This window comes from Ixodes scapularis, unplaced genomic scaffold, assembly GCF_016920785.2.
Source record: "Ixodes scapularis isolate PalLabHiFi unplaced genomic scaffold, ASM1692078v2 PGA_scaffold2__306_contigs__length_199485367, whole genome shotgun sequence".
Taxonomy (NCBI): Eukaryota; Metazoa; Arthropoda; class Arachnida; order Ixodida; family Ixodidae; genus Ixodes; species Ixodes scapularis.
The window spans coordinates 145,190,492-145,204,138 of NW_024609857.1; the positions used below are offsets into that span (position 1 = coordinate 145,190,492).

General features: G+C 42.2%; 1 protein-coding gene and 1 non-coding gene across 2 annotated transcripts in view; both read left to right on the top strand.

Annotated features, from left to right (window-relative positions):
• LOC8036952 (cytochrome P450 302a1, mitochondrial) overlaps window positions 1-13,647 on the top strand; it is a 104,989-nt gene that overhangs the window by 5,171 nt on the left and 86,171 nt on the right. The window lies entirely within an intron of this gene.
• Trnaa-ugc lies at window positions 9,107-9,181 on the top strand. Its single transcript has one exon. It is a non-coding gene; the product is annotated as a tRNA-Thr (tRNA).

A 13,647-nucleotide genomic window follows, 5' to 3' on the forward strand; every position in this document is an offset into this window, starting at 1 on the left:
CCTTGCTCTACCGAACCCAGTGCGTGGCTATGTTAAAAACATTCGCGGCTTATATTCAGTTAAAGACCACATGGCCGTTTTTTTCTGGCTGCGATTTGAAGGGGTAAACGGGGTTCCTTTTTCTCGGATTTTTCTGTGACTGTCATTGAGTGAAGAGAAAAACAAAACACCACAGAACAACAACAGGAGCAACAACAGCAACGCGTGTTCGATAGGTAAATGTCAAGGAAGAATTATAAGCTGTATTTATTGAAAGTACGAAAATTGTTGCATCGCCTCTTTAAGTCTGAAGTGATAACCTCCACCGCATCAGACGTGCGCTGCGGCACGCGCTCCTGCACATTTGACCGCGCTAAAGCGAGGAGCGGGAGCAAGCTCACGTAGGTCGTCTGCGTTTGAGCTCTTTGCGCTAAGATTCACCGCGCGTTAAACGGGAAGCGAAATATGTGCTTCGCATGCCGGGTGCCAAGCCACTGCTTGAATAGACCGATCTCACTAAGCTCTCCACGCTTGCGTGACAACCGCCGTAGCACGCAGCAGTGCACGCGATACAGCTTGTGCCTTCTCGTGTTCGGTTCACGTTCCCACGATGCGTCGCGGCAGCGTCGGCGTAATGATACTCACTGGTGAAATCGGTCTATGTGCCATGAAATTAAGAAAGAAGGATGAGGCGAGAGCTTGCGGGGACGTCCGAACGCCGATCTCTGATTGGAACGATTAGTGGGTAGACCTGAAGCTAGCTGCCTTTGTTTCCACAGCCCTCGTCAAACGCGTTAGAACGTAGAACGCCACCGTCCGACGTTTGGCTCTCGCATTCGAACGCGTGCGACGAGTGTAGTGGAGACAAAGGCTGCTAGGTCCGGGTCTACCCACTAATGATTCGAACCAGAGCTCAGCGTTATGAGGTCCTCTCACGCTCTCGTCTCCCCCTTTCGCTCAGTTTCTAGGCGCATTGGTCGCCACGCTTCATACAGTGCTCGGACGCTGTGTGTGTCTTGACGCAGTCAAACGCAACTCCGTGAATGGGCCAAATAAGTCTATAAAGTAGAAGAGGATGTGGACAAGTTTATGGCTAATAGTGTTTGACAGACCATTAGGTAGGGTGAACTAAAAATCAAGTTGATTAAGACTTTATAAAATAAATATTTTGATCGTCGTTTGAACCACACTCGTTTAGAATTATTGTTTAGAATAAATTATTCCCGTAAGAAACTATTTAAAAAAACGTTTTCTATCGTATGTATATGTATGATTTCATTTTTGCTGATGCATTTAATTTTATGAAACAAACGGTGCTCCAGCGGTAAATATTTATATGAGGGTTACGAGAAAAAAGCGGTGCTCCTCTGGGGCTCGAGCAAATTAGAGTGTGGAGCACCTTTCATTGGTTCACTAGGAAACAGGAAGCAACGAACGTACATAGAGACTGATAGACAAAGAAAGATTAGGCCACACAGACAGACCAAGCTATACGTCAGGATAATCTTGCATCCACTAATATATTTGCTTCGCTTTACATGCGTCTGTTGCTTTCTATATCCGACCGATCTGCCGCCTTGCATATACTTTTAACTGCAGAGAAAAACAAAAAAAAAAAAACATTGCTTACGAGCGATTCGGAAACTGCGATCGAGTTATTAGTCATAGGTCTATCGTCGTTGGCAAACATCGTTTTGTTTTGACCACAGTGGCACCGTGTACGCGAAACCCACGGAACTACTTTGTTGGAAGTCTTTTAAAAAATAAATAAAAATGTGTAAATTATTTTGTGCAATACGTCAGTAATTCGGGGCGGCCGGGCGCAGGGCCTCGTGTTATAATTTGTTGGTGTATTGTAAAAAAATTGTGCCTATTTAGTAAATCAAATGTAAGTACACTTTTTTTGCTGACAAAGTGCACGATGTGCTTTACACTTAAGAATGAAGTGTTTAATAATAAAATATGGTCTACCGCATCATTAAATTAGCAGCACATTTTCACATATTTGCAGTGCTACGGTGCACTGAAATATAAAAATGCCGTATCGGTAATTTCATCTCAAATTGTGCAAGAAAAATGATGACTACTCAAAAAAATTCTGAAAAAAATATTTATTGGTGGAAAATGTGTGACCAGAACAAATCTGCAAATTAGAAAAACGAAACATTTTGTCTTTGTTTTTGGGTTTTGGGCTTCGAAAGGGCAGAAGGTAAGCGTCTTTTCTTTTATGCAGTTTTCACGAGTGTCAAGTTTTGAAGTCACAAAAACTTTAGATTATTTTTTATCAACAATTATAACTCTTTCACTGCTGCAAAGCTTTGTATGGAAAGGGAAGAAGTTATGTATTAGCGAGATTTTTCTTTTATTTTATGAAATAAAAGTTTCTTAATCTTGCACCCTTGGCAATAATACGCCAAGGTCGAACCAAGCTAGCTTTCTATCTGCAATTATATAAGACATAAGAAATATATCAAATCAAAGCTTGCATCTGATTCTAACTAAAATATATTTTTACTTTAAATATATTTATATAAAAGATACAACACTGAAACTTGAGAAGAAAACATAAAAGTACAAAGATTTAATCTCACTATATTCGGTGATTTTGTTATATGAAAAGTGTTTGTGTGTTCTTAAATATGGTATGATATCTCTTTGACATATATGGTTTCTTCATATTACGCAGTCCGTTTGAAAAGAATACCGTACATATATTTGTCTCGCCATTCTAAGATCAAAAGATATGAGACGTTGCCAAATCTTTTACGTACTTGTTTTAAAATATGCTTGGAACGTGATTATAGTATTATGATAATGAAGCTCATGTACCATTTAGTAAAAATGAGACATGACTGGTATGTTTTGATAATTAAAGCAAGGTACGTTCACATGATCATTTTACTTATAAAATCTCAAGATTCGCAACTTTTTTTAAATGCATACAAATTATGTCTTGCAAACCTTGATGTTAAGCAATGAAGGGGCGAGTTAAGATATTTTCAGAAACCCAGCGGGCTGTGTGCGAAATTTCTCCTCTTTCAAGCGGCCGAATTTTCACGTATATTGGCGAGGCTCATTCTAAATGTCTTTACTTTCTTTTTATTTGAGGCAAAAACAAATAATGCAGATAAACGGAAGAAATGCATAACATTACATAGCATCTTTAGTACCATAAGACCAGAGTGACGCTTATGATCATAAAATAAAAAGTGATTTAAGTGAGGTAACGTTTCTTTTGAGAATCCAAAATATTTTTTTTTAGTTTTTATCACAACCCGAAACAACTTGTTTTTATTTCGAGGTTTCATCCAGAAGTGATAGGATTAGAAGTTTTCGCAAGACTCAAAGAATTGTCCCTTTTCATTGTGTCACGGTATTGGGCGAGGAATGCTGCTTCACTTTTGATGGGTACAGTTCCAGACACGTTTTGGGCGAAGGAAAATCATCAGCGCTTACAATGTTTTACAGTTCTGACGACCCGAGGTTGTGCAAGGAGTCTTGGTGCTTGAGGACTCCACCCACGCCATAACACCCACTTTTGCCTTGTCCCGTAGCTGGAAAAGATAAAAAAAATAATTTGGTCATCTCTTGTCTCTTCGCCATCTCGTAGTTTAAACCGACTTTTGGAATGACTAGCAGCCCTATCCGAGATGTGGACACGTTTTGTAAATATCGGAGTGTCTTCTTCCAGCCACTCAACTGCGCGCAGAGCGAACAGTGCCTGGGCTGTATCCTGCACGATGTCGTCGTCGGGACTCCAAAGCTGTAGATTTGGCGCTTTGTTGTAGCGCCGCACGTGAAGATAGACACCATTTGTCCCTTCCAATGAAAGAATTGTACCGCTCGCGGAAGAACGCCGGTACAGTTTTCCACAAAATCAAAACGCAACACGATGGTATGAGCCTTGTCATGCGATTTTTTCTAGCTGCTGCTAAGCATGTCGGATGATATAAGGGAAGAAATACTTTATTACGCACTTTCTGAGCTCATTTCAAAATGCGTCACTTTCTATTTGTTTCTTTAGCTTAGCAGTTCGCCAGATTCCCACGGAGCTTCTTGCATTTCTTTGTCTCCCTTGATTGACAGCAATTCCAGGGTTCAACCATCTCTGTTTGGACAGACTTTGCAGTTCAGCAGAATGCATTCCTCATTTTAGCTTGCGCACAGCCGAATTCTCTTAACGTCTTCGAGACTGAACTCTTGGCCGCCCAAGTTTGATATTGCGTCCAGGCAAAGAGTTAGTTTCTTTCTCTCTTGGTTTTAGTAAACAGTGTCTAACAAACTGTGATGAGATGAGGGATATGTGGACAGACTCATACTTGAGTCTGTCCAGTAATAAACTACAGTAACTAAGTACAGTAATTTAATTACTGTAATTTAATTACCTTTCTTGCTCATTGGTAATTGTAACTAATTACTTTTGGCTAAAAGAAATTGTAATTGTAATTTAGTTACTTTCTAGCGTCAGTCTAACTGCAAAACTTCAGGAGCAATTACAATTACTTTTGCAAGATTTTGCGGCGCCGACAGAACATCTCTGAAAGCCTCAGTATTCGCACAAGCGGTCTAGCTCTCGGTGAAACACTCGCACACAGGCACGCACTCGCACACAGGCACAACATGAATAGCGTCGCATTGTTTGTTGTCTGTTGTTTACACTGCGGGCTGAGAGACATTCCTCTTTGGAGCCCACCTCAACGGCGCCGTGTAGCGCCGTCTGTTGCGCAAGCAGAAAACAATACCGTAAACATGCCAAAATATTGAAAGAAAAAAAAATGAGCTTCAGCTTTTTGTTGAGCTAGGAAATTTTAATTGTCTATTATTTATTTTACTTCCTTTTTTCCTTGACTTTTGCGTCCCTCTTCCAGTGCAGTCGCATATTTGTATCTCTGTATTATTTTCAGGCTTATTTCCTGTTGGTTTTACTTCGGATATTATTTGCATATTCATTTTGGTGATTGGGCTCGCACCTGTGAATATTGTCACCAATGATTCGGGAGCCCGATTTCGTTCTTATATATGTATGAGCCATTATAATTTCAACTCAATTTAAATAATTCACAATGCCGTAATGTTTGTATGTGAATGCGGTCGTATTAGGGCGTGTGGATGTTAGTTTTATATTAATACTTGTAAAATATTGATATGACTAATGTCGCATTGTTATTTCCCTGGCTAACAAGAGTCTGACAACCCAATGTTTGGCAATCTGCACGTCTTCCAACATATGACCTAATTTATTATTTATTAAAAATATAAGAACGTGGTACTTCATTGTCCGAAACTGTAAAGTTCTATCATGAATTTAACAGGATTCATAAAAGGAACGTACAATACGTGACATTTATGCAGCGATGCTTAAGCCTCCTCGAATATTGGGGCAAGGAATGAACAAATACGTTGCCTTCTATACAACTAGTAGAATACCGCGCATCCGACCAGTCCAAATTAAGCACCCATTCCCGAATTTGTAAGATCTGAGAAAATATGCACAGCTAGTCAATTGATATGTTAAATGGATGATCGGACAAGCGCCCATTCCCCATTTTTTCGCGATTATCTCTAAATTGTGAGTAGGCGCTTGCACGGTATTTTACGTAGTTTAAAGTTATATGGCCCAAGTCGGGTAGCTCTCAGAAATAATTAATTGAAAGTAATTTCATTACTTTTTAAAAGTAATTTGTAATTGTAATTGATTAATTTTTACGTAGTATTAATTGTAATTGTAGTTAAACTACTTTTGAAGCAACGTAATAGTAATTGTAATTAAATTACATTTTTTGAGTAATTTAGACCATCTATAGACAGCATGGAACCTGCCAGCGAAGCAAAATGAGAGGGAAAAGCTGCCGCTCTGCAATGATGCGACACGCAAGCCTAAGCTCTGGTAGCGCCTCCTGGTAATCACAGGTTGATTATAGCTTCTTTCTTTCTATCACGTGCATGGTTCATGATACGGTCGCTTCTAATGTTCAAAGCAGGGAAAGGCAAAGTACGTGCAAATATGTATACAAAATACTTAGTCGAAAATGTATTTAATTACAAGTCTAATTACATTTTTAAAAAAGCATTTAAGTACAAGATACAAATACAACCAAATGTATTTGGTCTCCTCCAAATACTTTTCCAAATACATTCCACAAAATTTGCGTCAGCGACTTCAGGGCACCTGGAACAGGTTTCTGGGTATCTCATTTTAATTTTGCATCGCACACTCGGGAGTCAGTGTGCGAGGCTCTAGTAACGTAATAGAAATATAATCACCAAAAAATGTAATCAGCTTTGACGTAATAGGTAAAAAAGGTACAGAGCTTCAAGCAGCTTTTTTTGTCGATTACATTTTGGTATAGACTAACAAAGAACCGAGACAACGAAGACGCGCAGCACTAGCTAGAGAATATTTATTGTTGCAACTCGCACCAGTTACGAACATCTGGACGACCCGCGCATATAGAATGTTCTAGGCAAAAATATGGATGGAAATCAGGTTGGAAAGCATCACAAGTTGTCACAGGCACTTATTTAGCCAGTCTGTCTGTGGATGTCCATTTCGTCACTATTGTTGCCCTGGACTAGCACCGTAATCACAAAGTCACTAAACGCTTGTGCTTGATTGAGATACACTGCATTCGGTGCAGAACGTAGTTTTCTTCCTGCTCTGGACAATGACAATAAATTTGAGGGATGTATTTTTGCCAAAAAAATTGTATTTAATTACAATTGTATTTGAAATACCGACGTTTAGTATCTAAATACACACGTCAAATACATTACCAAATTTGTAATTAAATACGAATGCAAAATACACAAAGTATTTGAAATGCGTATTTCAAATACTTGTAATTTAAATACTGCCCATCCCTGGTTCAAAGTGACCCTGTCTACTATATAAACGCTCACGACACCTAACTAAAGAAGATGCCACAGTCGTAGAATTAAAACAAAATGTGGCGGCTTGTAAAGGCTGTCACAAAAAAAAATTACAGGTTTTTTTTTTTTTTACCCTAAAAATAAACTAGGCATCGCCGAACGCTCATTGTCCGCCCAAAAGTAGTGCTAGAGGTCACAACCAGATGCCAAAGTTGCAGCCCGATCCGATACTTCATTCAAAAGTTAGAAGTGATTTTTTGAAAAATTCAATAGGAAAATGGAGCCCAGTTTTACGCGTTTTCGGTTCCTGGTGCCATAGAGCCCCATGAATTCAACAACTCCGTCGGCCGCCATTTTCCCATTGAATTTTTCAGAAAATCACTAATAACTTTTGATTAAGGTATCGGATCGGGCTGAAACTTCGGCATCTGGTTGTGACCCTTAGCGCTACCTTTGGGCGGAGAATGAGCGTTCGGTGATGCCTAGTTTATTTTCGCGGTAAAAAAATAAAACTATGAATTTTTTTTTTTTGACACACCTTGTATATATGTTATGATCAGCTCGTGAATTGCCTTTTCGTTCCCGCTTTTCGTCAAAAAAGAAAAAAAGCCACAGCCGTATATAAGAAGTTTGAAGGAACTTATATTTTAACAAGAAAAAAGAAATTAAAACGAAGATGAATTGGGGAAGACGCGCACATTGCAGAAACGCGAAAGCAATTGACGAAGTGGCGTGATGCTATTAGAACTAATATAGTGTCACCCCATATCATTCTACGAGGTTTCGAACGTACGTTTGGTTTCACAAACAAAGAGGTGCCAAAAGTAACAAAAGGAGATTAGGAGGGTTCAACAAACCTAGCTTAGTTATCGTGCAAAGGAAGTTGTTTGAAGAAAGAAAAGTTCATGCACGCTTATTGACCTGCGCGGGGGAGGGGGGGGGGGGGGGGGCGTTGTTTTCAAATATTTTTCTCCACGTCACAGGTACCCTGTTGCCTGACGGAAACCTTTTACAACGCCCTATGTCTGTTAGTTAATCTGATATGACAACGCATAAACGTTGTTTAAGACAGTTTCGATTTCTGTAGTTTACTAAGCAAGCAAGCTGAACGTGCGCAGAAACTTTTACCATATTATACTATAAATACTATCAATGATAAGAATTACAGAACTGTGTGTGGACTCAAAACATTGATCATATTACAAAAATAACTAACATTTTAGTAAAAACGTACATGCGTCGTAGTGTATTCTCTTCAACGCACTGCTTAATACAACGACAACACATATGTCAATGATATTTTATTGCATATTTGAGAACATATAGAAAAACCTTTCATATAAAAAAATTGGGAAGGAATAAACAATACGTTTTTGTATTTTTAGCTTTCTTCTCAAACTTAGTTGTTTTTTTCGTACTATAAACCATACCTTATGCGTTAACTTACTAAGTATCGAAAGCTAGCGCGCTGGGCAAACTTACTCCATTGCTTTTGAAGGCGCAAGATTCAAAAAAATATTTACTTTATGAATTAAAAAAACACTTCTAGAGAAGATTAACCCGCCTATTCAAAGCTTCAAGTCAGTAAAAAAAAAAAAAAAGCATTATTGTTAAAAAAACACAAAAAAAAAACACAGCCCGCTTGTTGTTGCGAGACTCTAAAATGTGTCATCATCATCATCATCATTGTGAAAACTGCGAAAATCGCCTTCTGCTCTTTCAAAACCCAACTTCAGAAGAAAACAAAACAAGAAATTCCGACGAAAATAATCCCTGGAGAAGGGGAACAAGAGGGACCAAGGGCAAACACAAATCTCCAAACACATCTATAGGTGACTGGTGCGCGACCGAAAAAATCCGCCTGGCTCGGTTATCGAGCCCGGGATCTCCCCATTACAGGTGGAGCGCTCTCCCCACTGAACTAACCAGGGTTTAGGCATCAGTAGAGCAAACGGGTTTTCTCAGCTGCCACCAGTCTAACACCAACAAGGGTGAAGCTTGCAATTTAAGGTTATGATTATAATGCAATTAAGTGCAAAGGTGCAAGCGAGCTGGACAAGAGTGACGAAAATAATCTCCGGAGAATGACGAAAATAATCCCTGGACATTTTTTCTGTCGCGCACCAGCCACCTAGCTGTGTTTGGAGATTTGTGTTTGTCCTTTGTCCCTCTTGTTCCCCTTCTCCAGGGATTATGTTAGTAGTTAGACGTCAGTAAAGCGAACGGGCTTCACCCGTTCGCTCTACTGACGTCTAACCCCTGGTTAGCTCAGTTGGTAGAGCGCTCCACCAGTAATGGAGAGGTCCCGGGTTCGATGCCCGGACCAGACGGATTTTTTCGGTCGGGCACCAGTCACCTAGCTGTGTTTGGAAATTTCTGCTTGTCCTTTGTCCCTCTTGTTCCCCTTCTCCAGGAAATATTTTCGTCATTATTGTCCAGCTCGCTTGCACCTTTGCATTTAATTGCATTATAATAATAAAAAAATTCCGCAGTTTTGTCCTAATCGCATATTTTCCGCACACATATTTTTTTTGCGGAAGTTTGTAAGAACCCCCCCCCCCTTTATTTTTCCACGAATTCAGTTCAAATGGTTCGTAGATATAAAATAATTGGAGACATGTTTTCTATCGAGACATTGCACTTCTTATACGATTTAGAAAAAAATATACATGTGAACAAGTTAAATATCATTTTTATCTAGATATTTTCTGTTTCTTCTTAAACGTTGTTTGTCCAGAACAAACTACTGTTAGTCTGGCGGCACTACGGGGATCATTTGTGCTTTATTAACGATAAAAATTAGTGCCCCGACATATTATTTAAATATTTGCTGTTCTAAACTCCTTGAACATAAATCGCCCAGAATGAAATCTCGACACCCCAAATTCAGTTCTTAAAGGCAAAAAAAAAAAAAAAAGACTACGAATACGATTTTAGTTTTGATTTTTGTCCGACAAGGCAGTTTTTCAAAAATACCTTTTTAGCAACTGTGCACGGGCGCAGCCGTTACAGACCTTCACTTTTCGTTTCCTTTCATTGCTTTCGCTAAAATCCATCACTGTTGTCGCGGGACAGGTCAGCGAACTTTAGGCACTACAGCGCAGGCTTCGTGTCTATTTGCCATCACCCATTTCAGTGGCTGGGCACCACTTTGAGTCCACAGAAAGTAAGTTACGGCGGCCGAAGTCTGACGCGCGGGGGGATGGTATTTATGCAGCTATTCGCGTTTGCAAGTACGACTTTTGGGCGCAATCGTCTTGTTACTGCCGTTGTAGATTGCCTGATAGTCAAGCCTTGCTAAGGCTAACGTCCCTGGATGAACGCTATACGAGGTAGCAACATGTCCCCCTCCCCCGCCCTCCTCCACTCGCTTCTCGGTCCTACATGTTCTTCCCAGTTCGCACACCACGGCTGTGTTCGAAATCTTCCGAGTAACACCGGCGATTCCTGTGATGTGACAATTTAGATAGGCTCAAGTTCCTCAATTAACGCTTTGCTAAGTAGCGACAGTGATTGATATGTGCCGACGCGCTCTCCCATTGGTCAGTGCCTGCGTTCCGTTTTCGATTAGGAAGAACATGGCGGATTCGACTCGACCTCACTCTCGACTAACTGTTTGGTACCTTGGCGTTCAAAAACCTAGCTGCGCCCAGAGCTGTTCTATCTGGATTGTGACGTGAGATGACTTGCCGGAGTAACTCGGAAGATTTCAAACACAGCCATGGTGGAGGAGTTATGAAGAACATGGCGGACAGCGCGCTAGCAGACGAAACGAGCGAGGGGAGGAGGGTGGGGGAGGACTTGTCGCTACCTTGTATAACGTTATTTAGGACGCTAGCTAAGGCATGTGCAAGGTTGCCAGACTAGCGCCCAAACAAAGTATCTTTTATCCACGGTCGTCAGACTAGGTTTTGAAGCGTCCCTGGCCGCGCACCCTTTTTTGTGATGGCTTCCATGTTCAGTCCTCACGTAAGTATGTTGACGTAAAACACGAACCATTTCGTCTTTTTTTTTTTTTTCAGTTGGAAGACTCTAGAGTTCTAGGAGTTCGCACCACTAAGTTCTATTTTCATCAGCTATTATTTTTTTAAGATATTAGTAAGCTATATATCTACCTTATGCCTATTTCGTCTAACTTGACTACGTCATGTTTCAACGTCGCAAGCGTAACACGACATCGTCCATATACGTATCAGCTGGTTAGAAAACATCTGGGCTGTCGCGCCTTATTTTCCTCAACCACGGTAATCAGCAGCAGCCACCCCTTGGACACCCACGGAGGCCCGTTTGATACTTCCGGTTGAAAAGAGAGGCTCCCTAACTTACTTCCAACACGCGGCGATCATTAGAATACCACCTCCTCTAAAGCGCCCCAACAAAGCGGCTAGGCCAGTGACCACCGGACCGCTGCTCCTTATGGTCACGTGGGGAGGCCGACCAGATGCCAGGGGGCCTCGAGGTCAAGGATCCGCTCCCATTTCAGCTTTCTGGGGGAGAGCGGAAGTCCAAACAGCGTCGGCCGCAGCTGGCCACAATGCTCACCCTAGCCGCCGTCTCCCCTCCCGCCACGCAAGGCGCGGCGGAAGTAATCGCGAAGCGAACACTTCCGCCGAATGCTGTGCGTCAGTTGAATCAACTGAGTTTCGGGAAACTGCTGCACTAGGCGCTCACAAATGGGTAGGCGCCAATCTTGAGTTTGTCAAATCTGTTTCTGTACCCTGAAGGATATGGGAGAAACATTGGCATGCAAATGCGTGGCGAAGCTAGGGTGTGTTCGGGGGATCGGTGGCCGTGTGGGCTCGCGAACACCAGCTCGGAGCACGTGGATTGAAAAAGCTCGCGCTGCAGAACCCAGAGATCCTGGGTTCAATCCCCACCGACCCCTATTCGTTTCGTTGATCTAAACGAGCATCGCGCCGGCGTGCGGTCCTGTATCACTACTGCGTGGTGCACGCTAAAGACCGCAGGCTAGCGGTTGTACTCTGGATAAATTTCTCGTCTACAGCTGGGACACCACACCCATTGAGGCTGACTAACTTCCGGCTGTATAAACATACACACAACGTTAATATTATTAAAGTGTAAAATCGAGAACTGGCTTCTTTTTTATTTTTTATTGGTGTTGAGTCATCGATTTAGATTAAGGTATTTCATTCTGCAAGCCTAAAAGATAAATGAATCAGGAATGAGTATGTGTAGCCTGCCTTGGTTCTTATGGTGAGGCTCATCGAGCCATGTGAAACAGAAAGAAACAAAATACCTTAACGTCTTTTACTGCGTGAATGGCTGAAAAGGCGAAGCTGGGTGAAAGTTTTTCGGCTCCTCTACTATCTTTTAATGCTGGGGGCTTCATGGGTCATTCTAAGCGAAATCATGTAACATTCGGATTTTAACGCGATACCATTGTTCATTATTGACGACATTGTAAAAAAGTGATAAATGACAGACAGGAGGGCTCACCGCTGATAAGATCAATGTTTGCGGTTCCGCGTATTGTCATTCGGCTGTAATGTTTGTAGTTCGGTGATCGACCGTTGCGGTGGTGGCGACGTTCTGGGGAGGTGTATATAAGGCGTGGCGGCAATAAAGTTTTTAACTGAGTTTGAGACGTTGTCTGACCCTTTTTCTTCCTACTGCTCGAGTTTCCGTTTTTCAAACCACAGTCTCAGATTTCAATCTTCATGTATAATTGATAAGATATTAGGTGCCAATCATCGATGCAATTGAAGAGCGAGAGGGAGAATACTAGATCGTGGAGAAGTGTGATCAGAGATGGAAAATTTATCCGAGCGTGGACAACCGCCCCCCCACCCCCAACACAAACACACACACACACACACACACGCACAGGCACACGCACACGCACACGCGCACACACATATTTACAAACGAAATGCCGTCTCATTTGTACCGTTTCCGCGAAAAGCTCTGCACGTCTTGCTACAGACAAGCGGGCGTAGTTAGTTTTGCCCGCGCTCAAGGCTTGCTCATGTAAGTACATCGCGCGTAAAGTTTGGGAGGCGTGCGCGCCACAACGTTGGGCCCAGGAACCGAATATTATAGTATAGTTTTTCATCTATATGGGCCCCTTACAACATGCAACCCTAATTTCAGTTGCACAATGCCTTCGATATCCTGCGGCATATGGCTGCCGGCACCTCGGCTGGGATTCAAACCCTCCATCGGGGATAGGTAGGCAAGCACCAAAGCTGCCCTAGTTCGTTCTAAACGAGTTAGATAGCCGCTAAGAGCCTACGACGAATCAAGCAACATCGAGACCGCGACGACACGGCTTTATCGACTTTCTGGGCATATATTATCACCCGCGTATCTGCATGCGGGATTAGTCTTGGTGTGAGATTTCGAGTCTTGCTTGAACTCTTACTGACCTCGGACTTGCAGTGAAACAAACGAAGCGCAACAAAGGTAAGACAAAAATTAGCTCCGAGACATGACATAGCGTCGCTGTAGCAGCACCTTGGATTAGAAAATACATTTTTCGTGAGATTATGATGTATCCTTTAGATTAGTCCCAGCAAATTCCAACCGCATGCGATTTCCACACACTCGCAGTGGACTCCTCTGTCCCGCGATCAGCCTGGCGACCCTCCAGATGTGGGAGACGGGAGGGACGAGAGGGGGAGGGTGGAAGGGTCCCCTCTCTTCCTCCTCTCAGTCTAGCTGTGTTTTGGAAGCACACGCGTGCGTTCAATGTCAAGGTCTGTAGAGAGGAAAGCGTCGAACGAACTGGCGTACGCGAGAGAACGAGCGGCGAGGAGGACTCACCTGGAAGCACCG